Below are 23,349 nucleotides of genomic sequence, written 5' to 3'. Positions count from 1 at the left end.
AAGGGGGAAGAAAACATAAGGAGTCAATCTGGACCAAGTGTATAGCCTGAGATCAAATCCAAATATCTGAAGGAGATTGTTTTTTAAAATTACAGAGTTTGAGGGTGGTTTGTCATATAACATTACTGTAGCTCTAGCTATCAGATACAAGAAGAACTGATGAAGGAGCAAGTAAAGGAGGCAAGGAATTTTCACTGTGCAGTATCAGTAAGGCACAGTAAGTGAGGGAGATGGTAAAGTCTCCAGCAGGGACTTGAAGAGGCCTGGAGAGAGGAGCTACTGTATAGAGCATTGACTCTGTGCATGGCAAAACGAGACTCTTGCTTAATGTAGATCGAGGTCAGCATTTGGGACCATTCTGTGTACAACTTAATATGTGTCAGTATCCATGAGAGCACTTATTTTGGGGGTGAGGAGAAAGTATGTGTTAGTTTCTTTATTTTTTGTTTTGTATAGGCTTAGAAGGAGGACATGGACATGGAGAATGAAGGACATACTCTAGCCTCTTCCAGCAGCTGATTCCTAAGGCTGAGTTATTATCTAATGGGGATAAGGGTGAGGGCCAGAAGCCAAAGTGATTTTCGTAACAGTATGATTACCTGGACCCCAAGGCAGCCCTTCTTGTACATACCAAAGTATGGCACAGAAGTAGAATGGGGATCATTTTCCTCCACTCCCTTGAGCACCCAGAGTCAGCTCTGGCTCCTCAAAACTTGGTGGGTTGGGCCAATGTTGCATGTGTTTTAAGCACTGTGCTCTCACCATGAGCATTACCATCTGGTGCTACAGGGAGCTTCCTGTCAGCCTGTTCTGAGTGGAGGTCTAGAGCGGGGAGGATGGAGTGGGACTGTATGGATGCCTGAGTGGCGGGTGTGTGAGGAGACGAGACACTATTTGGGGACTTCCAGGAACACATAGGAGGACTTGGCAGGGGACTAGCAGGGTGGGGACAAGAGAAAGAAATTTGAGACAATATTAATGGGAGCTCATCTGAACACCCATGCTGATGAAAGACATTCCAGTTACTTTATACATGAGGTTAAAGGTCCAGCTGGCCCAATTCCTAGCTGCCAATACTCTTGAAACTATCATGATGATGCTGGGGGACATGGAACTCTCTTCAATTGCACATTGGGCCCAACAGATGACTCAACCCCTGGAAGAGGAGCATCTAAGGTATTGCATCTGGGGATTTGCTGTGTGGTTTAGGATGAAAACACACTCATTATAATATTGCCAAGAGATGTTAGAGAAGGTGCCAAAGATAGACAATTGTTCAAGAGAAATAGATGTATGTTAGGAAGAAAAAGATGGAGACAAAGGAGAGAGAGAGAAAGAGAGAGAACAGAAAAGAGGGAGAGAGGGAGGACAGGAGGTGAAGGAAAGCCTCCAGTGAAAGATGTGAAAAGTTTAGCTATGAGATGTACAAAGATTCTTTTCTAACCACTGATAACACCAGTGCTCTTTATTTTTAGATACTATGATATTTAGGAGAAAATCCAAGAAACTCATGCAATAACGTGGAGATGCCATTTTCAGAAAAAGAGATGAGAAATGTCCCTTAATATTCCATAGCCTGTGTATGAGAAGTAAGTTACATCCACTCATGCCTCAGGAAATTCCCTGACCCCACACATGGAGAAGGGACTCAGCTGCACCCTCTCCCCGAGATGAGATAATAAATTCCATCTGCTACTTTTTTCACTAAGAAACATTTTGGTGAGCATCATCTGCAGATTTTTAAATATCACTGTTTTATGAATCCCAAAGCAGCTGGCTGTCTGCAGAGTCTCACTGTCTCTGGGAAATCTCCCCGTGAGAAGGAGCAGAAAAAGATATTTTAATCTCAATGCAATAATTGAACTATATATGAGAGAAACAGTGATATTTACAAGATTATGAGACAGAACTTCCCATTAAAATTCTCCCACAGAAGGAGCTTAAGGGAAAGATTCACTATTAATAAAGAGGAATTTTAAAAATCCAACTAAGAAGTCACTTATTAGTCCAGTAATTTGTTGTGTCTCCTCTGATTGAAGCCCTGGTCACCATGTTTAATTCTCTCCTCTTGGCCCAGGAGGAGAGGAAAGCCCTAGAAGACAACCAATTCTCTCACTAATTTAATCTTTCTATTCTTCCAATTGGTCCAATATCAATGGGAAAAACTGACATCTGGCCATGTAGCTTCTGGGAGCAAAGTCAGATAATGAATGGAGTTTGGATAATGAATGAGCCTTCTTGGCTCCAGCTCGTGTGCTGGCTCAACCAGCTTATGAGCTCATTTTTCCAGTCCCTTCCATTTCTTACACTAGGGAAAATGATACACAGCTGTGCAAGTATCCACAATACCTAGTTTCTGAGGAGTGTCTACTATACCCATTGTTTTGGGGTGGAAAAGAAAAGTGGAGGACAGAAATCAAAAGATAAGGAAGAAAGAATGAAATGGTTAGAGGGTCAGTGCATCTAGCAGGTGTCCCAACCTTTTTTCAGCTAAGGACTGAGTTCTAAAACAGGAAGTAGCTCTAGCCTGTTCCTGAGAATGGGACTTTCATCTCAGTGCAGAGCCCGGAGTCTTCTGTACTGGTGTTTCTGCCTACATCACAAATCTTCAACTGACATAATATATATATTTAGGAGAGAACATGTGTACTTAAGGTAAGTAAAATGGTAATGGTGAACACTGAGTCCCAGCTTTGCCACTCGCTAGCTCTATGGTCTCAGGCAAGGCACTTAACTTCTTCATTTCAGTTTTATTCATTCACTTGCTTATATGTTTATTCGTGCATTCATTCAACTAATACTGAGATCCTTCTGTGTGTCCAAGGGCTCTTCCAAGGGGGTGAAACAAAAGATACATGTTCTGGTCTCATGGAAGATAGTATACTAGTGAAAGAGACAGCCTAAACAAACAAATGAAGGGTGGGAAGTATCATATAGAAAACAAACATGGAGCTGAGGTGGAGAAAAATGTACTTGCATTAGAGAAGGTGATTAGGGAGAAACTTTTTATAGAGGTGCTATAATCTTAGGAATAATAAAACATTTATTCATAAAATTGGGATAACAATGGAGCCTTTATTAGAGCATAGTGAACATTAATTAGATGATTCATGTAATGTCTTTGATTTAGTGCCTCATCTACAGGAAATGTTTAATAAATGTTTATTATTATTTCCTTTTATCCAGAACTGGATTTAGCACGTCGACTTATTTCATATTATGGAGCACATAATACTTACCACATGGCTTTGTACTCAGTAGGTCCTCAAGAAATGTGCGCTGCCAATGGGTTATGTCGAGAGTGTGTATCACCCTCCCCACACCATCGCTGTTCGCCATCTTGCAGCATCGCGGGGAGCTGCGATTGCCCTCTTGGGCATAGACATATAACAGCAAGGAATACATCACCCTCTGGACTCCATAGTGGGTCCCTGCAGAATAATATTGTTCCAGGCAGAAATCAAGAGACACTTGGTGCTGATTTGTGCTGCAGCTTCACACAGTATAAACAGAAGCCGCCAGGGCTGTCCACTCAGCATTTCTTTTCGGGCATAGAAAAAAGAAATGTTTTCCTTTTTAAAAGCAAAGATGGAAGAAGGGCATTTTCAGTGCAGGCTGCAGCTCTTTATAACATAAACTGCTTGGCCCAGGGGAATTGAAATGGATGAAGCATATGCAAAGTCAGATAATGAATGGAGCTTGGGTAAAAAGTAATGTTAAAAGAAATTGCTTTTTTTTTTTTTGGTATCTGTAGTGATGTTTGTTTAACTTCAACTTGGCCAGTGGTCCCAATCTCATTGACACTGAACATTTGGGAGAGAGGACAGTAATATCTTTGTGATCTGACAATGAGCACAATAGGATTTCTTATTTTTAATTTATGTGTAAAACAAATTTTCTATTGGATACTCATTGTAGGAATTTCAAGGACCATCATTTGTTACACATGAGAAGTGAAGCTACCACATTTGCAGCTCACTGGTAGAACTCAGAGACACCACTTCCATCCTCTAGGATGCTAAGTTGGTTAGATTATTAATGGACTGTGGAAAGAGGAACAAAGACAGAATGGTAGACAATCCCAGTTTAGACCTGAGCCATGGCTTGTGGACCTGGGCCAGCCTTTTGCATTCTCTGGGCCTTCTGATTTCTGGGCCACAAAAGGGATTACTTGTGTATTGTAAACTATGAACACTTAGCCCTGGAAGCCTGGGGTAACTGAGGTCCTGAGTTAAACATCAGTCTGACTCCTAAAAGCAGCCCAAGAGGGCCTTGACAGTGCACCCCAAAGTCCCTGTAGATGGCCAGTGTCATGAGCTTGTCTGTAGCACACTGAGCACTGCCAAGAAAGTGACCCTCATTATCTACCTCAGCAGTCCACTGCAGAGCACACTGTTGCCCACTGTGGGTAAGAGCTCTGCAGAGATGCTAGAGACTTGTTCTAGGGCCTTATGGAAGGTGATGTCAATCTAAGTCTAGATCGAGTGTGGGAGATGAGGAGGCCTCTTGTAATGCAAAGCTCCGAAGGGAGCCCTGCACCTCTTTCTTCACATGTACCTTAAGGCCATTTGCAGTAGATGTACCCTTTTGATGGAGTCCATGCCAGAGGCATGGCAAAGGTGAGAGCTCTTCACATACATTCTGCATGTCCAAGCACTTTTCTTTTTTTTTTTTTCAAATATAGTTTATTTCTTTTTGGGTTTTTTTGGTACCAGGGATTGAACTCAGGACCTGGAGCTTGCAAGGCAGACAGCAGAACCACTGAGCTAAATCCCCGGCCCCCAAGCACTTTTCCTTTGAAATACTTGGAATAAAAATGTTTGACTGAATTAAACTCTATTCTTATTATCACAAGAAATTTCAACATTTATATCAGTCAAAGAAAATTTAAAAGAAGCGCTCTTGGATTCCTCAAAGATAATTTCAACTGTTGTAAATTTTTGAATGGCCGTAAGAAATGGTTTTAAATTTTTTATCACCTACTTGTTTGAACAAAGTTTCTCATCAATGGTGACTATCAAGAACTTGAAGAGATCATTAAAAAGACTTCTCAAGACTTTCTCATAGCCATTTCAAGCATAAAACAGTATAAACTAGTTATGTGCATGGAAGCAAATTCAACTTTCTCATTAAAATTTTGAAAAAATTTGAGTTTTTAGTAAGTTCAATATTTAATATCTGCTTCTAATATTTTATATTTTATTTTTATTATCATCATCATAAAATATAAAGAAAATGTAGTAAATGTTGTCATCCAGATCACCTAGATGTCCTCAAATCCCCTCCAGGTTATTTCACTGTGGCAAACAAATACTATGATCTCATGGCTTTACTTTGAGTAGATACCTAAACACTTGGATGTTAATTCTGGTGTCTAGTCCATTTTTTGCTGCTAAAACAAAGTACTCAGAGACTGAACACTTTATAATGAATACTTTATTTCTTATAGCTCTGAAGTCTGAAAGTTCAGGTCAAGTCACCAGCAGATTAAGGCTTAGTCTCTTTGCTTTCATGGTGCTGTAAAGGCTAGGTCCTCTGGAGAGGAGCAATGTTATGTTCTTATATGGAAAAAGAGGAGAAGAGCAAGAACTCACTCCTTAATAATGGCATTAATCCTAACATCTCCCAAAAGGGCTCACTTCTCAACATTGTTGCATTGGGAGTTGAGTTTCCAGCACATGGTTGTTGGAGGAGATGCATTCAAACGACAGCAACTGGTCAAAGAAAGTCATCTTTCTTTGTCCTGGTCCCACCAGCAACTTCAGACTAGGTTCTTCCATCTATAAAATGACTGGATTAGCTTAAATTCTCTTGGTTACTCCAAATGCTGTTATTTTAGCAACTATTTACTTCTATGTTCATGACAAGCATTTATTTCTTATGAGAATATACATTAGTAATCAGTCAGTGATTTCTGCATAACTTCAATAGAAAACGGTCCTTCTAAAAACCAATGAAAATTGGTATGCATCACACAGATAATGGAAATGGGTCCACTTTGAGCCTAAAATGTTTATCAGCAAAGATCAGCAAGGGAAATTTAGCTTTGACTCCAAAGAATACTGTGCTAATGCTACACTCCTATTTGTTCAAATTAAACCCCCTGAAAACATTTCTTTTGTTCCTTTAATTTTGGGAACACAAGTCAATTTGAAGGAAGCCATGGTATACTGTCCTTCCCCTTTACAGTCAGAGGGATCTGCTGGTATAGAGTGTGCCCATGTTGATCAGTTTTGCAACTCAATGTGCCTTCCTGTTTATTTCTAGTCATCTCTTTTCAGTTTTGAAAACAATGAACTCAGGTTGACCATGAAGCCAAAGATCAAAGGCAGTAATTACCTTTTCATCGGTTTGTTTTGAGCTAGCATTCTACCTTACCTGCCTTCTTCTCCCCAATCCCTTCTGTCTCCCTCAAAAGCAGGTAATGAATTTCAAGAAATAAATAAAGCCTGATGCATTCAACAACCAAGAACTGAACACAGCTCCATGCCAGTCCCAGAAGTCAACATGCTTTGGAAGGAGGTCCAGAAAAATACATTTCTGATTATCAGAAAAATTTGAGACATTAAAGTATCCAATTTAGACAACTGAGTGTATGTCCTCTGATCGCCATGGGAAACTTTGCTGCAGGCTACTGAATATGGAGGGGATGGCTCCTCGTTGCTTTCAGACACTCCTGAGGTTAGAAATACATGCAGACTCTGGAAGTGTGAATAGGAGAAAAATGTATACTATGTACCATAATACTATGCAGTCAAAGCAAGAGTTCAGGGTTTGATTTTTGGGTGAAGAAGATAAAGCAAAAATCAGGATTAGTAAGGACTTAAAAACAATGGATCTCTTCAAGGACTTTTTCAGCAGAACTTAAGTTCCATAAATGGATAATTTAGCAAAGATGAAAGACACTTTAGAAAAGTATCTGTAAAATATAAGGGCCTGTAGTGTAAAATCAGAAGAAGGAAGTCACATTTATTAAGCACTATATGTAGGGCATGGTGATATTGGTGTTTTTAGATCCTACAAGCTAAGTTTAACCACAGTATCATTCTCCATTCTAATACAAGAGGAGAGGAAGACTAAAAAGGAGGCTAAAAAATTAGTTATAGAAAGTACAGGTGGCAACTTGATCAAACCTACTAAGCTCAGACTTGGTGTTGTATTTAGACATCCCGTCATGGGTGTGTCTATCTCTTGGTTTAATTAAGGGAAATTTGTCCAACATCACAGCATTTTCCCCTACTGGCTCCACTACACCCCACAGTTAAAGCTAGTCTTTAAAATCTTGGGCATTTTATTTTAAAGATTTCTAGTTTAAATCTATCATTCTAGGTATGGGGCAGTGTAATCAGTTTCCAGGCATTTATTTACACGGAAATATTACTTCATGAGCTCCGCTTGGAAGCCAAGAGTGAGTCCTACAGAACTTGGATATCTCCTCTGGCTTCTAGGGTCAGTGAGAGGCCATCCCACTACAATTCTTTTACAGTTTTTGGCTGCATACTCTTCATATGACAGTTTTATAACTTACCTCAAAGAATGTAGAAAGATTATTCAGTCTTTCCTCCAAAAGGATTGATCAAAATTTAATAATTTATTGTTGATAGATTAGAGAAGTTTCTCTGAGCTTCACTCTTACTATGTAAGTTCTCTATTTGTGAATTTCTCCTGCAGTTTCATTCGAAAAACAGGAAGAGTGCTTAAAGGGTATCTTAGTTACTTGTTGATGAGACAAAAATACCTAACATGCAAACTTAAAGGAGGAAAACTTTATTTCAGCTCCCATTTGTAGAGCTTTCAGTTCATAGTTTGCTGGCTCCAAGGCAGGGTGGCACGGCAGTGGGGTACCACAAAGGAGAAATAGTCCATGGCAAGCAGCCAGAAGACAACAAAGCAACAACCAGCAGCAGCAAGCCTGCCTTCCCTCTCTCCCTTTGTATTCCATCCAGGCTACAAGCCTATTGATTGGTGCCACCCACACCCAGCGTAAGCTTCCATTATCCACCCCCTTAATCCAAGCATCACACCCTTAATCCACATTCACACACCCTAACCCAGCCACCTTCAAAACTCCCCACCTATGACTGTATGAGGCTTTCTGGGGGGGCACTGAATACAAGCCATAACAAAGGGCGATCCTAAAAGTGAATCCGCTGTTTCATAATTTATCCAGAGCCAACTAAAGGTGGGTTCACAGCAAAGCTAGAGAAGTTTGAAATTCAAGGCTCAGGTGTCATCTGCAGGAGAAAGCTGCCTGGACCAAGAACATAGGCTCATCCTGGGAGCATCTTAGTCCTTGCCTGAGGTGGTGCTGGGGCTGCTGGCTAGACTGGTGGGCTTTAAAATTCCTCTCTATTCACCTGACACTAATGACAATGTCTTCTGGCAAGCCACTTGGACATCCTGGCCTGCCTTTGCTTTAAGGACAAGGGGTCTGAACCAGGCTGTACTCATTGCGGCTCTGCCTCCAGCTTCAGAGCCCCCTGACACCAGGATCAGGCCTTGTGAGGAACAGGCACTATCTACGGGGCCTGGGGCATCGTGAGGAGTTGCCTAGTGGGATCAGAGGGCTGGCAGTCTCCAAAAGCTTTGACCTAGAGCAAGAAACTGCTGAGGAATTTATAGATATTGCCATTGCCAGTGAATGGCTAACGTGAAAAGTCACTTTTTGAAGTCATCAATAATCACAGTTTGATCAACGACATTACATGAAAGACTAAATTATTCACCTATCCTCTCTCTAGGAAATATTATAAAATCATTACCATATAAAGAGGCAATCAAAGAGTATGGAAGCCAAAAGGTAAGGAAACCAGCTTTATAGAACTGTATAAGACAATTGGTCACTAAAAAGTAATCTGATTTTCCTTGGGGTTTTTTGAAGTTATGATATGTGACAGTTTTATAAAATTGATGATGCTGAGATTTCTTTATTAGTTCAAAATATATATTCCCATTAATGCCTGATTTTGCATTCATCTTTTTGAGCTATCCTTCTTAAGAATCCCCCCAACCTTTAAGAATCAGATCGTGCAAAGCTGGATTTGTCCCTGGGATCATCCTGAGACCCCAGCATCTCTGCATCCATACAGCTGGTGCCTCTACCTATCATGATGTTAGGAAAAGGTGCCTGGTTCAGTTTCATGGAAAGAACAATGGACTGGATGAGACTTCAATTTTATTTCCAGATTAACCTTGATCTAAGTATGTGCCTGTGGGCAGGAAACTGCTCAGTCTCAGTAAGAGGGGATTCTAAGGAAGAGCCCCTGCTCATCTTTTGGGAATGTATTGCATGTAGTATTACAATAGTGATGGGATAATCTGTGCAGAAGAAAACCAACAAAAAAGGAAAAGGGGCATTGCAATCAACCCTTGCATTTTTCACTGGTTAACAGAAAACTTTCAGAGATTACTAGTGGTATCTTGGTAAAACTTTATCATTTTAATATACCGCTCCCGTGCCATCCTTGAGACAACTTGAAAACTGTAACATGTGTTTTTGTAAATTTCTCCTAAGTGTGGCTATTAGCAGTGACGATGGCATTCCTTTTTCTTCTTTTAAATATGGAAGAAGAAATGCCTACTTAGCCCTTCCCCCTCCACATCCTTATTGTTTTCCCACCCTCGCAACAGCCTGGTGCTACTGCCCCCTGCTTCCTGCTGTCTTCCTCTTCTAGCTCTTCCAGAGGCTTGGGCAAATAGCCTGGAAGCAGGCTAATGTTCTTCTGCCCTGGACCAAGTATGAGATGCTGGGACACTAACAAGTGTGCATCTTACTCAGATTTGGGGAAGGGCCCTTTGTGATGGAGCCAGTGGCTTTTTGTGTTCCTCACTGGTCACCCGGTGAGGTCACCCAGGCCGCTCCTGTACATGCAGAAGAAAATCCCACTCTGTGTCCTCTTCCTTGGCATACCCTCACCCTCCCTCCAGGTACTTTTGGCTTCTTAAATATACAGAAAATGAGCAATTGAAAACTGAGGGAAATAGTTCATAAAAGTCAGTGACTAATTGGCTACACTTAAACATCTAAGAAAGGAGAGTAACACCATCGAAGGTGTCATCAACCCACTCACAGGGCAGTTAGTTGGTCCCCTTTGGAAACTGCCTGTGTCTCGATGAATGTGTTACTCAAGGTGAACCACCAGTCTGTCTACCCACATTTGTTAATAATGCATGTAACTCTTAACAGCATCTCAGAAGCATACTTACTCTCAATTTCACTTCTCATTCGTTTTTATGATGTTAGAGAAATTCAGATTATATAGGCTTTCTTTGTGCTGAGATGGTAATTTTATATCACTGTAGATTAATAGCATTTTTAGTGATATTTGGTATCACTCATTTGTCTCCTATGGTCGTAAAGATATATATTTTTTCTAATTTGGCTTTGCCAACAAATAAAAAATAAGAGTCTTTTTCTGTTGAATGAGCGAAAAAGTCATTCTGATTATGAAGAATCGTTCTCTTTTAACATATCCACAATCCACTGTCTAATTGTTTTTGTTATTGCAGCAATACAGTTTCTGCAAGAGTGTGAGCGTGCGTTCCTGAGTCTGGCCCACAGAAGAATTTATTCTCACTGTCACTTGACTTTCCCTTTGAGATCTGATTGCTGAGTCTTCAGCTTGTCTGATTAGGCCTGCCCATCCAGGCACCCTCATTTAGAGACTTAAATACCTCCTTCTTTCCCATTCTTCTTCCTTGGTCCGAGACTTCTGCAGATATCTGTACTTTGTGAGCATATTGGTATTTCTGGAATTCTATTGTGGGAACTGGTTGCACAGTGCTCACTTGGAACAAGTACCCATTCCAGGGCTGGCTATTACGGAACAGAAAGGCAGTGGGACTTGGTTTAGCTATCAGCTTTTAAGAGCTTCCTCCATCTGCTATAATGTGTACTGCAAAGTTGCACATAAAATGCTGATTAGTACCTCAGTGCAGATTCATATAAAGATCCACTCTCTCTTGGTTTACATCACACTCTCCTAAGTACCTATTCACCTGTTCTATTGGAAAATTTTAATCATCTCTCTGACATTAGCTTGGCAATTTCAGCGGCTACTTCACAATCTTTCAAAGTCTTTCTGCTCCATTTCATTCCTATTTCTTTTCTGCTTGTGTTAATTATTTTTGCAGCCAGCATACGTGTTTGTCAATAATGCATTACATTTTCCATGTGTCAGTTCTTCAGCCCCATCAAAGAGCCCTGCTTTTTGCATTCTGAATCTATTTTCCCCTTTCCCGACTCAGCTCATTTTGCTCTGGGCAGCTTCTCTATTCCTCATTCCAAATCCATCGGAAGTTGCATGAAATTTGGCAACTGAAAAGCAACCCCCAATTTAATTGGGTCTAGTTCTCCACAGAGCATGAAGTCTGGGTCTGCAATAAGCTGCAAGTTTCCTAAAAACTCCATGATTTCTTGGACACGTGAGGTTCCTTAAATGTGCCCCCTTTTAACGCCATTCCTATGCGTGATGCCTTTGCTTAATCAAAAAGTCTTCTCTTGCTGGCCATTGAAAGAAGCTCCCCGCATCGTGCTAAGCACACCCCAAAGCTCTATAAACACATAGTTAAATGCAATAGAAAAAGCTCTGGACTCACAAGCTGTATAGGCTGCTTCCAGGGATATGGAGGGGAAGTGTGTTGCTCATGTTTTAGAAAAGCGCTGCTCCTTTTTCTGTCCTAGCTTAACCCATTCTTGGGAATTTTTAAATTGTTGTCATTTCCCTTTTCATGGTTACTGTTAAAAATTCCCACAAGCTGTCATAATCCCTAGATTCTTCTTTTGTGGTTGCTTCTGAGAATTCACTGACTAGTTCCTATCACAAGCCCAGGAAACAGCATTTTCAGAGAACTCTGCTTCTCAGAATGATTGCTCCTTTGGTGAAGAAAGAAGTTTCTTTTCTTGTTTTGCTTTTGTTTCAGATTTCCTCGGAGGTTACACACTTCCTCTTCCAATCCCCTAGTTCCTTGGCGGAAACTTTCAGCCTGTGATGGGAAGAGAAGGTTGCAGGCCTTGAGAATGTCATTAAGGAGATGATGTGGGGCTCCTTGGCATCTGGCTTTCCATTTTGTTGCCCCTTCTGCCCAAGTTCGTCATTCATGTGTGCCGGAACCATTCAAGTGCTGCACGCTGACCCTGGGTAAGAGTCCATTTCTGACTTCCTTTCACTATGACCTTCCTTAGCCAGCTCTTTTTGATATTTTTGACTACTTTCTATTGCCTGGAAGTCCTTCATCTCAGTGAAACAAGAAAATGCTGGAAATAACTGGGCAGAGGATTCAGAAGTATTGGGAATGAGTGTAGGAGGAACAGGAATACAAAACTGGACTAGGAAACAGTTCAGGTTTCTGAGTCCTTAAAGGTTTTAGGCAATCAGAAATTTCTTTCCTTGGTAGGGCTTTGCTGATAATCACCAAAGATGAGCCTTTAGTACTAACTGTCCCACGAAGAACACTGCATTTTAACTATTCCTCGTTATATTCTCTGGTGGTCATACAAATGAGCATAGAGATTGACAAAGACCTGCTAAGGGAGAAGGAGAAAGGGAAAGTAAAGCCAAGTTTCATTCATCATTCAGGTATTCACCTGGTCATTTGACTGAGCGCTGCTTGCTTCCAGCAAGTCCCTTCTTTCTGTATTCCAAGATCTTCTTGGAAATATCTTTTTTGAACTTGAAGACTCCTTCTAGATGCTACTTTCCAGAAGCACAGACCTCTGGAGGAGTCTTTAATGTGCAATAACAAGAAGATGAAACATTATTTTGCTCCCTTTGAACTCAGTTACCTTGCATCTGAAGCTGACACAGGACTGGCACTGAGTAGCTTATCTTCTCCACCTCGTAGTTAACTTTAATATGTAAGTCAGAAAAAGAAATTGCCTTCTCTGCCCACTCCCTCTTTTGCCTGGTGAAAGAAAAATGATCTATTAGTTTTACTCAGTTTACAAACTCCACGGATCAGGGTAAGCTGAAGCAAAGTAAATGTATGAGAGAAAATTTTGACAAATTCTGTGTACTTATTTACTAGAAAGATCCACAATTAATTGTGCTTTTAGAAAAATTCCCTTGGACGGTCACAGTGAAGAATTTTGTTAAGAAAAGCTGAAGGTGAGGGAATTCTACATCATGCCCACTATCAATATTTTTAAAAATTAAGGTTTCCATTAATTTTTTTAAAAAATTAGAACTTCCAGAAAATTCAGATAATTTTAACCAGGGGTAACTTCACTCAGTTTCCATGTGTATAAAAACAAAAATTATATTACCTTCTAGTAGACTTCTTGGGATTATTTTGCAATGACAGATAGAAGAACATCAGTCTGGGTTGGACATTCATCTGGCATACCCGAGGCACTGTGTTTGACCCTAGAAGTGCAAACAAATAAACAAACAAGAAACAAAACAAAAAACTCATTGTCTAATCATTATGCTGTGTATCTTGAATATATATAATCTTTATTTGACAATTATACCTTAGTAAAGCCGGGGGAGGGGACCCTCATTTTCACAGCAAAATAAAACAAGTACTTGAAACACAGTAAGTATTCTATCCTATAATTGTTTAAATGTTAGTAATTATTGTTATTATCAACAAATAAAATTCCTAATTGTGCTTATACCATATTACTTACTGGGGAAAGGTTGGAGAGAAGACAAATAACCCATGGACAGGATGCAGGCTGCATAAACAGTTTCAGGAACTTTTGTTTCAGTTGCTGCATTTTCAAAATTGAGAGGTTTCTTATCAAGTAAGAGAACAGCTATTTGCAATTTTGCTCTAAAATGGGAAGACCTGCCTGGGACACCAGTCCAGCATGTTTTCAAGGCAACAATAGGCAGAGCTGAAAGACACTATCTCAGGAGGTTGGCAAAATCCCCATGGTGACTGAGTGCCTGTGCTGTTCGGCTATCGTGCCATTTGCATTTCCCTCTCCTGTCTTACATTCTGCAAAGTAGTTTCACTTGTCTCTCTTGTTTTACACCAACTATAAGATTGTAGGCAATATTATCCATGTTTTGCAGCTAAGGAAATTAATAAAAGAATGAAAAATGTTGCAAAGTAACAGGGACTAAAATTCAGACCACCTCTTTTCTGGTATCCTGCTGCTTCCTAACCATGTAAACAATTTCTTCCTCAAATTTTCTTAGAAACGATTTGTCCTCTGTCAGTTTCAGTGAATGTTCTTTGCTGTGTTTTTAAGCAGCAGAGCTAGCTACATGCTGTGCTAGTTTTAAATGGTAAGTTAAAATGTGACCTAAGGTGTCTGAGGCAATGTCCTCTCCATTCTGTTAATAAACGGGGCAGTTTCTAATTATTTGCATGGAAGTTGGCTCCCAAGATAATTCAGTGTCCGTGTGGTTCCGTTTCACCTCTACTTATTTCCATTACCTTGCATATTAACTATGTCAAGTTGATGGGCTTGCTGTTCCCCAGGGTGGCTGTTATAAATACTGGTGCTACAGTGAAACGCTTCCAGTCTTCTGGAACCTCATTTGAACTAAGCAAGTTCTCCATAATGATCATTAATGATGTATTGCTTGCATATAAATGTTGGATATTAATCTTTTGTTTACTTTTTCTATGCCATCAGACTTTTTTGAGTTCTTTGTAATGGGCAATAACTGATGATCAGGAGTAGCTTCTGCATTTGGAACCAAGTGACTTCTTTAAATGACAGTTCACTGTGGCAGGTGTAGGATTGATCTCAGACACCTGGCTGAGAGGTCCCTTCCCTTCCCAGATATGGCTGCTAGTGCACTTGGAGCTAATAGATCATTAATGTTCAAGCACAAAGCTGCACTGAGTCTCTTTCCAAGTCTGAGAAGATTGCTGCCCTGTGAGTGACAAATTTGGGGCCAGAAAACCCATTCAAGGAGTCCCTTCCTGCAAGGTGACTGGAATGAGTCTAGTCACCAACCCTTGAAGGAGGGACATTGTAGGTGCTGGATATATTCCATCATTTTCCTACCAGATCAGGATTAGGTCCACACTGTAGTGTATCTGAGAGTTCATCCAATCTGGATCCTTTGATAAATCCCCTTCCTTGAAGCCCCATATTCCAAGTGATAGATTAAATACAAGACAGTCCTCCACTGGTTGAGACAGGCTTGTCTTCTTTTTAATTTTATTTTATTTTATTGGAACATTTTAGTTATACAATATAGTGATATTCATCAATGGAGATTTGCACCTTTACATAGTCTCTCTTGGTTCTTATTTTTTCCCCATTTCCCCATTTCCCTTCCTTACCCCTCCATCCCTTCCTATTTACAAAGACTTTGTTTCCATTTTTTCATTTTCTCATATTAATTCCCTTCCCTTCTTTCCTTTCCCCTACTCCTCCCACTTCCCCTTCCCCTTTGCCCCTTTTCTTCCTATTTCACATTATCTATTATTCCTTTTAGTCCATATTTACACTTTCAGTTTCTCACACTAGAGAAACTATTCTGTATTTACACGTCTGTCCTATTTATTTCACTTAAGAGTATCACTTCAAAAAAAAAGTATCACTTCAAGTGCACCCATTTAGCTATAAATGTCTCTAATTTCTCATTTTTTATGGCTGAGTAGTATTCCATTTTATTAAAAAACCCCACATATTCTTTATCCAGTCTCCTCCAGTTGATGGGCATTTGTGCTGTTTCCAAGTTTTAGCTATTACAAACTGTGCTGCTATGAACATGGGTGCACATATATCACTGTGGTATGATTCTTTTAATTCTTTGGGGAAGATCCCCAGCAGTGGAATAGCAGGGTCAAATGGGACTTCCAGTCCTAGTTCTTTGAGGTATCTCCATACTGATTTCCACAGTAGTCATACCAGTCTACCCTCGCACCAGCAGTTAAACAGTGTTCCTCTTTCCCCACAGCCCCGCCAGCATTTGTTATTGGTTGATTTCATAATAGCAGCCATTCTTTCTGAGGTGAGGTGGAATTTCAGCCTTGTTTTCATTTGCATCTCTCAAATGATGAGTTGAACATTTTTTCATATGTTTATTTGCTATTTCTACTTCTTTGTGTGAGAAATGTCTGTTCATTTCAGATGCCTATTTTTGGATTGGGTCTTTAAATTTGGGAGGTCTGATCATTTTAAGTTCTTTATAGATTCTAGATAGTAGACCTTTGTCTGAGGAACAGAAGGTGAAGATTTTTTCCCACATTGTGGGTTGTCTGTTCACACTGTTGGTGGTTTCTCTTGCTGTGCAGAAGCTTTTTAGTAAGAAGAGATCCCACTTGTTGATTGTTTGTGCTGGTTCACAGGCAACTGAGGTTTTGTTCATAAAATCTTCCTACACCAATGACTTCAAGAGTTCGACCTAACCTCTGTTCCAGCCAGTTCAGCCTTTCTGTTTTAATATTTAGATCTTTAATCCATTTTGATTTTAGTTTAGTGCATGGTGAGAGATATAGGTCTAGTTTTAATCTTTGGCAAGTTGAGACCCAATTTTTCCAGCACCATTTATTAAAGAGGCTATCTTTCTTCCAGTGAAGGTGTTTGGCTCCTTTTTCAAAGATGAAGTGGCTGAGTGTGTCTGGAGTTGTTCCAGGATCTTCTAATCTGTTCCACTGGTCCTCTGGACTGTTTCTTTGCCAGTACCATGCTGTTTTTATTACAGTAGATTTGTAGTATAGTTTCAAGTTGAGGGTTGTAATACCCCCTGGCATATTTCTGTTACCTAGAATTGCTTTTGCTATTCTAGGTCTGTTCTTGTTCCAAATGAATTTTTGGATTGTTTTCTCAAGGTCCATGAAGTATGCTCCTGGGATTTCAATTGGGATTGGATTGAATCTATATAGTAGTTTTGGAATTATGGCCATTTTCACTATGTTTATTCTTCCTACCCAAGAGCAAGGGATGTCTTTCCATTTTCTGATATCATCTTCAATCTCTCTTTTCAGAGTGCTATAGTTTTCAGAGAAGAAGTCTTTGATTTCTTTTGTTAGATTGATTCCTAGGTATTTCAGTTTTTTGGATGCTATGGAGAAAGGAATTATTTGCCCTATTCCTGTCTCAGTGAGTCTGTTATTTGTGTAGTGGAAAGCTATTGATTTTTGTGTGTTGACATTGTATCCAGCTGCTTTACTGAATTTGGTTTATTAAGTCTAGAAGACTTTTGGTAGAGTTCTTGGGGTCTTCTATATAGAGTATCATGTCATCTGCAAATAATGACAATTTGACTTCTTCATTTCCTATCTTTATTCCTTTTATTTCTTTCTCTTATCTAATTGCAGTGGCTAATGTTTCCAAAACTATACTTAACAAGAGTGGGGATAGTGGACATCCTTGTCTTGTTCCTGATTTTAGTGTGAAGGATTTCAGTTTGTGACCATTTAGTATGATATTTGCTGTTGGTTTTTCATAGATGGCTTTTATCAGATTGAGGTAGAGACCATCTATTCCAATTTTTTGCAGAGTTTTTATCATGAATGCATGTTGGATTTTGTCAAATGCTTTTTCTGTGTCTATGGAGATAATCATATGGTTTTTGTCCTTGGCTGTGTTGATATAGTATATTACATTGATTGATTTGTGTATGTTGAACTATCCCTGCATCCCTGGGATGAATCACACTTGGTCAGGGTGTATGATCTTCTTGATGGTCTTCTGCATTCTATTTGCCAGTATCTTATGAAGGATTTTTGCATCTATGTTCATTAGTGAGATTGGCCTATAGTTCTCTTTTTCAGTTGGGTCTTTCTCTGCTTTGGGGGTCAAGGTGATGCTTGCTTCCAGGGATGAATTTGGGAGTATTACTTCCCTTTCAATTTCATTGAAGAATTTAAACAGTAGTGGCAGCAGTTCCTCTCTAAATGTCTTGTAGAATTCAGCAGTGAAGCCATCAGGACCTGGGCTTTTCTTAGTTGGTAAATTTTTAATTATGTTTCCAATTTCAGTGATTGATATTGGGTTGTTTAGAATTTTTAGGTCTTCTTCATTCAACTATGGTAATTCATACATATTTAGGAATCTGTCCATTTCTTTTGTATTTTCCATCTTATTGGCATATAGGTTCTGGAAGTAGGTATTGATGATTCTCTGGATTTCTGCTGCATCTATTATCAGTTTATCCTTTTTATTCCTAATTGCATGGATTTGGGCCTTTTCTTTCCTTTTTCTGATAAGGTTGGCTAAGGGTTTGTCAATTTTGTTGATTCATTTGAAGAACGAACTCTTGGCTTCATTGATTTTTTTGTGTCATTCTCTTAGTCTCCCATGCATTGATTTCTGCTCTGATCTTTATAATTTCCTCCCTTGTATGAGCTTTGGGTTTGTCCTGCTCTTCTTTTTATAGAGGCTTGAGGTTCAGCATCAGGTTGTTTAATTGGGCTCACTCTATTTTCCTAATATGCATATTCACTGCTATGAATTTCCCTCATAAGACTGCTTTCATTGTGTCCCATAGATTCTTATATGTTGTATTGTCATTGTCATTTAATTGAAGGAACTGTCTGATTTCTCCTTTAATTTCCTCTGTGACCCACTGGTTATTCAGAAGTGTGTTGTTCAGTTTCCATGAGTTTATGAAATTTTTGTGGTTTCTTTTGCTATTGATCTCCAAATTCATCGCACTATGGTCTGATAATATACAGGGGATAACTTCAATTCCATTCCACTCACTTAATCATGTTCTGTGAGTGAGTATGTGGTCTATTTTGGAGAATGACCCATGTGCAGCTGAAAAGAATGTGTATTCTGATTTTTGGGGTGGAACACTCTGTAAACATCTGTTAAGTTCATTTGTTCAAGAGTTTGATTGAGTTCTAGTATTTCGCTGCTTATTTTTCATCTAGTTTATCTATGTATTTGTGACAGTGGGGTATTGAGGTCTCCCATACTATTGTATTAGTGCTTATATGGTTTTTCATGTCATTAACATTTGTTTTATGTAGTTGGGCACACTAGTGTTTGGTGTATATATGTTTATGATTGCCATCACTTTCTCTTGAATTGTTCTTTTACAAGGATTTAGTGTCCTTCTTTGTCTCTCTTAGTCAGTGTTGGGTTGAAATCCACTTTATCTCCAAAGAGCATAACTACTCCTGCTTTGTTTCGGCTTCCTGTTGCACAGAGTATTGTTTTCCACCCTTTAACTTTCAGTCTATGAGTTTCTTTTTGAATTAAGTGTGTTTCTTGTATGCAAGAAATGAATTAAGTGTGTTTCTTGACCCATTCTGTCAGTCTATTTCTTTTGTTTGGTGAGTTGAGACCATTAACATTGGTGGTTATAACTGATACATATTGACTTATCATTGTCAAAACTTTTTCTTTTTGTTGGATTCTCCCCCTTTGTGTTTAATTTCTTGCTGTGCATGCTGGATTCATTCTGCTGGGCTTCCTAGGGTTGTGATCCTCTTTGTCTTTTCCTAGGATATGGCCTAAATTTTTTTGGAGTGTTGGTTTGGTATTCATGAAGTTCCTAAGGTGCTCTTTGTCATGAAAGTATCTTATTTCTCCATCAATTTTGAAAGAGAATTTTGTAGGGTATATCAACCTGAGTTGGAGGCTTGTTTTCCTTTAGGGCTTGAAATACATCACTCCAAGCTCTTCTTGCCTTGAGGGTTTGTGTTGAGAAGTCTGCTGTGATTGTGATGGACTTTCCTTTGTATGTGATTTGTTTCTTTTCTCTAACTGCTTATAGAACTTTGTTCTTCTGTTGAGTTTCTGGAATCTTAACTAATATATCCATATGTGTAGATTTTTTTTGATCAAGGTTAGCTGGAGTCCTATATGCCTCCCTTATCTGTATGTCAAGTTCTTTTCCCCTGCTTGGGAAGTTTTCTACCATTACTTTTGTGAACATTTTTTTTATGTCATCTGCACTCTCTCCTGTTTCTTCACTGACTCTGATCAGTCTTATATTATTCTTCTTTGCATCGTCTAGCAGCTGCTGGATTGATTTCTCATGGTCCCTTACTATTTTAAAGCAATTTTTCTTTTCCTGGTCACTAATTGCAATCTTATCTTCTATATCTGAAATTCTGTCCTCACATTGGTTCATTCTGTTGTGTAGACTTTCAATAGAGTTTTTAATCTCCTGGAAATCTGTTTGCATCTGTTTTATGGATTCCATTTGTTTCCTATGTTGGTTCCCTCTGTTAGCTTATGAGAAGGGTGAGGAAGTGGTGCTGTGCCCACACTGTACAGGTATCCAAGGTCCCTTATGGCAAGGAATGCACATTAAAAGCAGATATCCTTATGACATATGAACTCATGAGGAAGGTGTAAAAGATGTCCTGGGACAACATAGGCACTCAGGCCCCCAGGGTGGGTATGACATGGTCTGAGGTCATGTGGAGGTATGTTGGGATCATGGCTGCTTTTGATACTATAACTGTAGTTATGGATGGGTCAGTGTCATTGCCACTATTCTTCAAATTCTCGTTATTTCTCACTTGAAGTATATGAGATAGCGTGGCTCTGGTCTCTTCTGTCATCCTTTTCTTAATCCAATTAATTCTTCCACACCATTTCCAGTGTACTTTTTATAGAACACAGCTCAAATAAAGCTATTTCTCTGCTCAATGGTCTTTGGTGGTCCCTATTGCTTATCCAGTGAAATCCAGGGATCAGAAGAATCAAAAGGATAATCCCTTAGTCCTGTGCACATGCTTGCCCATCCCTTGGTCCCTGAATCCCGGTGTCTCTGGTTGCCCACTGTAGAAGAAATGTGAGGAAGAGGCTGGAAAACTCAAGTTAGGTTTTCTTCCCTTCCCTCTAATCATTCCCCTAGTAATCGGGTTGATGAAGCCTTAAGTGGAAGACACACATGAGTTTCCACTCTTGCCTGAAAATTAAGTATCTTTACCACCAAGGAAATGTTATAGTATCATATTTCTGAAAAGCTGTTCTTGTTGGTTCTGGAGTTTTTCATTGAATTCCTTTGTCTTTTTAGAATCAAGTTTTTATATCTGCTGCCCAGTGCTCCTGACTTAACCATTTTTCCATTTTTTTCTCTAAATGCCTACCTGCACTCTCTGAGTGGAAATCTGTGTCATTCTTAGAAGTGCCTCTATTGTACATGGCTTTGCTATGTTCCCTGATTAATCATTTAAATCATATGTAAGTAGAACCTGAGGCTGCTCATTTCAGATTCTTTAGGAGAACTGAGTTTTCTTTTGATATGTTAAGAAATAACTTCTTCTTCAACATAGAGGGCTTGACTTGAAGGCAAGGTAGATCATTTTTGGCAGTGATAGAAGGTACAGGCCTTTCTGCGCTTATTTCAACTCCTCTGGCTCTACACCAGCAAACTAGAGAACCCTGCCTCTCTCCTGGGGACTTAGGAGGCCGCCTGGGAGGACACAGTGGTGACAAAGGCAGCAGCCCTGCTCAAGCTGACAGACTTTCCTCCAAGCATGTCCATTGTTATATTCATGTGCTCTTTTCACTACTTAAGGAAAGAAACATTACATTCATCCCTTTCCAACATTGCATCACACAGAAGTATAGATTAAGGAAACACTTTTCTGTTGTTGTAAACCATTTATCCCTGTGGGACTAGATTTATCTGACTTACACAAATCACAAAATCTTTGGTCTCTGATTTTGAGTTGAGTCAAGGCCTTGGTTTATGACCTGCAGAAGATCCAGAGTGTCCTCTGGCACATTGGAGTGTTCTAGTACCAGCTACTTGTCAGAACCTTCATTTGGGCTGGAAAGGTACTCCGGTGGTAATGTAGTGCACTTGCCTAGTGTGTCCTATGGCCTTTGTTTAGTTTGATCTCTAGCATCATACACACACACACACACACACACACACACACACACAAACACACAGAGCTTTACTTATCACAACTTACAAAGGGTGGTCAAAATATATGGTGAATATTTAATTATTATTTTTTAAATATTACAGTAAAAGACACATCACCATTAACCCCTCTTAAAATGCCCCCGCAATACACCTATCTCATTGTTCTTGCCACTTTCTGAGGCAGTTCTAGAAGTTCTCTTGTGAGTGTCATTGTGAGGTATAATCAAAAGTATGGTGAATGCTGCTGCCATGTGCCATCCAATGGAAAAGCAGGCTTGTCAAAATCATTATGGTGTGTCCTCATCCACCTTATTCTCTGGATCTGGCAGTATGAAACTTCTGGTTCTTCTTCATAGTCAAAATGACCATGGAAATTGAACTGAATTGATTCAATGCCTGAACTGATTCAGGACATTGAGGCAGCCAGGACAACACGACTAAAGTGCACTTCCAGAACTGCTTTAGAAAGTGGCAAGAAAGGCTGGATAAGTGTGTTTGAAGTGAGGGGGAATGTTTTAAGGGGAATTGGTGCCAACATATTGTTTACTGTAATAAATTTTAAAAGTTTAAATGCTGAGATTTCTATCACACCTTGTAGATATAAAATATTTTGCCTCAAATGCTGAATACAAAGGGTTAGTACTTTGAATCTATATCATACCAATCATTTTGTGAAGATACAAAGAATAACTATTAAATTTTGTCCTTATCCAAGAAGAGGGCTTGCATGATGACAACAAAAGATTCTTCAACCACTTGCTGGAAAAGGGAGCATGCAGTAATAGTTCTAAAGGTGATATTTCCATTCCTACAACTGTTAGCTTTTGAGCACTATCACTTAACAGTCTAACAAAATATTTGGTTCCTAATATTATTAACCTATGTCCCAAATCAGTTTTTCAGATACAAAACTATTTTGTTCCTAGCACCCTTGTTTGTCACTAGAGATATGACCTAAGAACTGCCTGCCAGAAAAACTTTCACTCAGCAGCATATTTCATATTAAGTTAGCTGTGTGAAAAGCGAAAATAGAAGCTAGTGATTTCCTACAGCCCCCAAACTGCTTTGTTCTTCCAACAGAAATGATGCAGCACATTTCTCGAAAATATAGACTAGGACTCTTGGGTATTTTACAAGTGAACAATGGCTGAGTCATTTAATTTAAGAAACACAGCTAGCTGAGCACTCATTTATTTGAGCAAAAATTTCAGAGGGCTTTTATCATGCTTGCACAAGATCCAGATATCTGAAGGCTCTGTAAATTCATAAATACCCTGACAGGAGGGGTCATTACAGCGCTTAAGGACTCATTGCTGTCTGTTGGATCAAATGTGTGCTTCATGTGGATGCCTGGGATGAAGATTTATTTGTCCACCGTTTCAAATCAAATCTCTATTTAAAACTCACTATCTTGGGAATGAACTTCAAACTATTTTTGCCTGCTGGTATGAAGCATTAGTTCCCCTGCCAAGAAAGTTTTAGGAACATCTCAATTCCCAAAGCTTATATCTGTACACACCTGCAACCAAATCTCTTACCTCTGTCTTTTCTTAGGGGTGGGGGCTGGGCGGAATGGAACTCAGCTCAGCTAAGA

General features: G+C 39.5%; 2 protein-coding genes across 16 annotated transcripts in view; one reads left to right on the top strand and one right to left on the bottom strand.

Moving 5' to 3' along the window:
- Window positions 1–23,349, top strand: part of LOC110344459 (uncharacterized) — a 155,986-nt gene that overhangs the window by 29,778 nt on the left and 102,859 nt on the right. Inside the window, exons 2-4 of one of the 3 annotated variants that reach the window (XR_001184272.3) lie at window positions 6,419–6,681; window positions 8,742–8,800; window positions 11,923–12,140. The gene's annotated coding sequence lies outside the window, so the exon portion shown is untranslated. Of the gene's footprint in view, window positions 1–6,418; window positions 6,682–8,741; window positions 8,801–11,922; window positions 12,141–23,349 lie in introns of those variants that run through there. The other 2 variants (XR_015447196.1, XM_087200762.1) reach the window with 2 other exon arrangements.
- LOC147829973 (uncharacterized) overlaps window positions 12,135–23,349 on the bottom strand; it is a 145,180-nt gene continuing 133,965 nt past the window's right edge. For 11 of the 13 annotated variants that reach the window (XR_015447212.1, XR_015447213.1, XR_015447204.1 and 8 more), the window contains one exon: window positions 12,135–13,364. The gene's annotated coding sequence lies outside the window, so the exon portion shown is untranslated. The remainder of the gene's footprint in view (window positions 13,365–23,349) is intronic. The other 2 variants (XR_015447211.1, XR_015447206.1) reach the window with 2 other exon arrangements.

The sequence above is a fragment of the Heterocephalus glaber genome, unplaced genomic scaffold, assembly GCF_053883595.1.
Source record: "Heterocephalus glaber isolate CG9 unplaced genomic scaffold, H.glaber_assembly_v1.0 deba00000347, whole genome shotgun sequence".
NCBI classification, from domain to species: Eukaryota; Metazoa; Chordata; class Mammalia; order Rodentia; family Bathyergidae; genus Heterocephalus; species Heterocephalus glaber.
The sequence above is the reverse complement of the archived record's forward strand: the minus strand, read 5'-3'. Positions and strand labels throughout refer to the sequence as shown.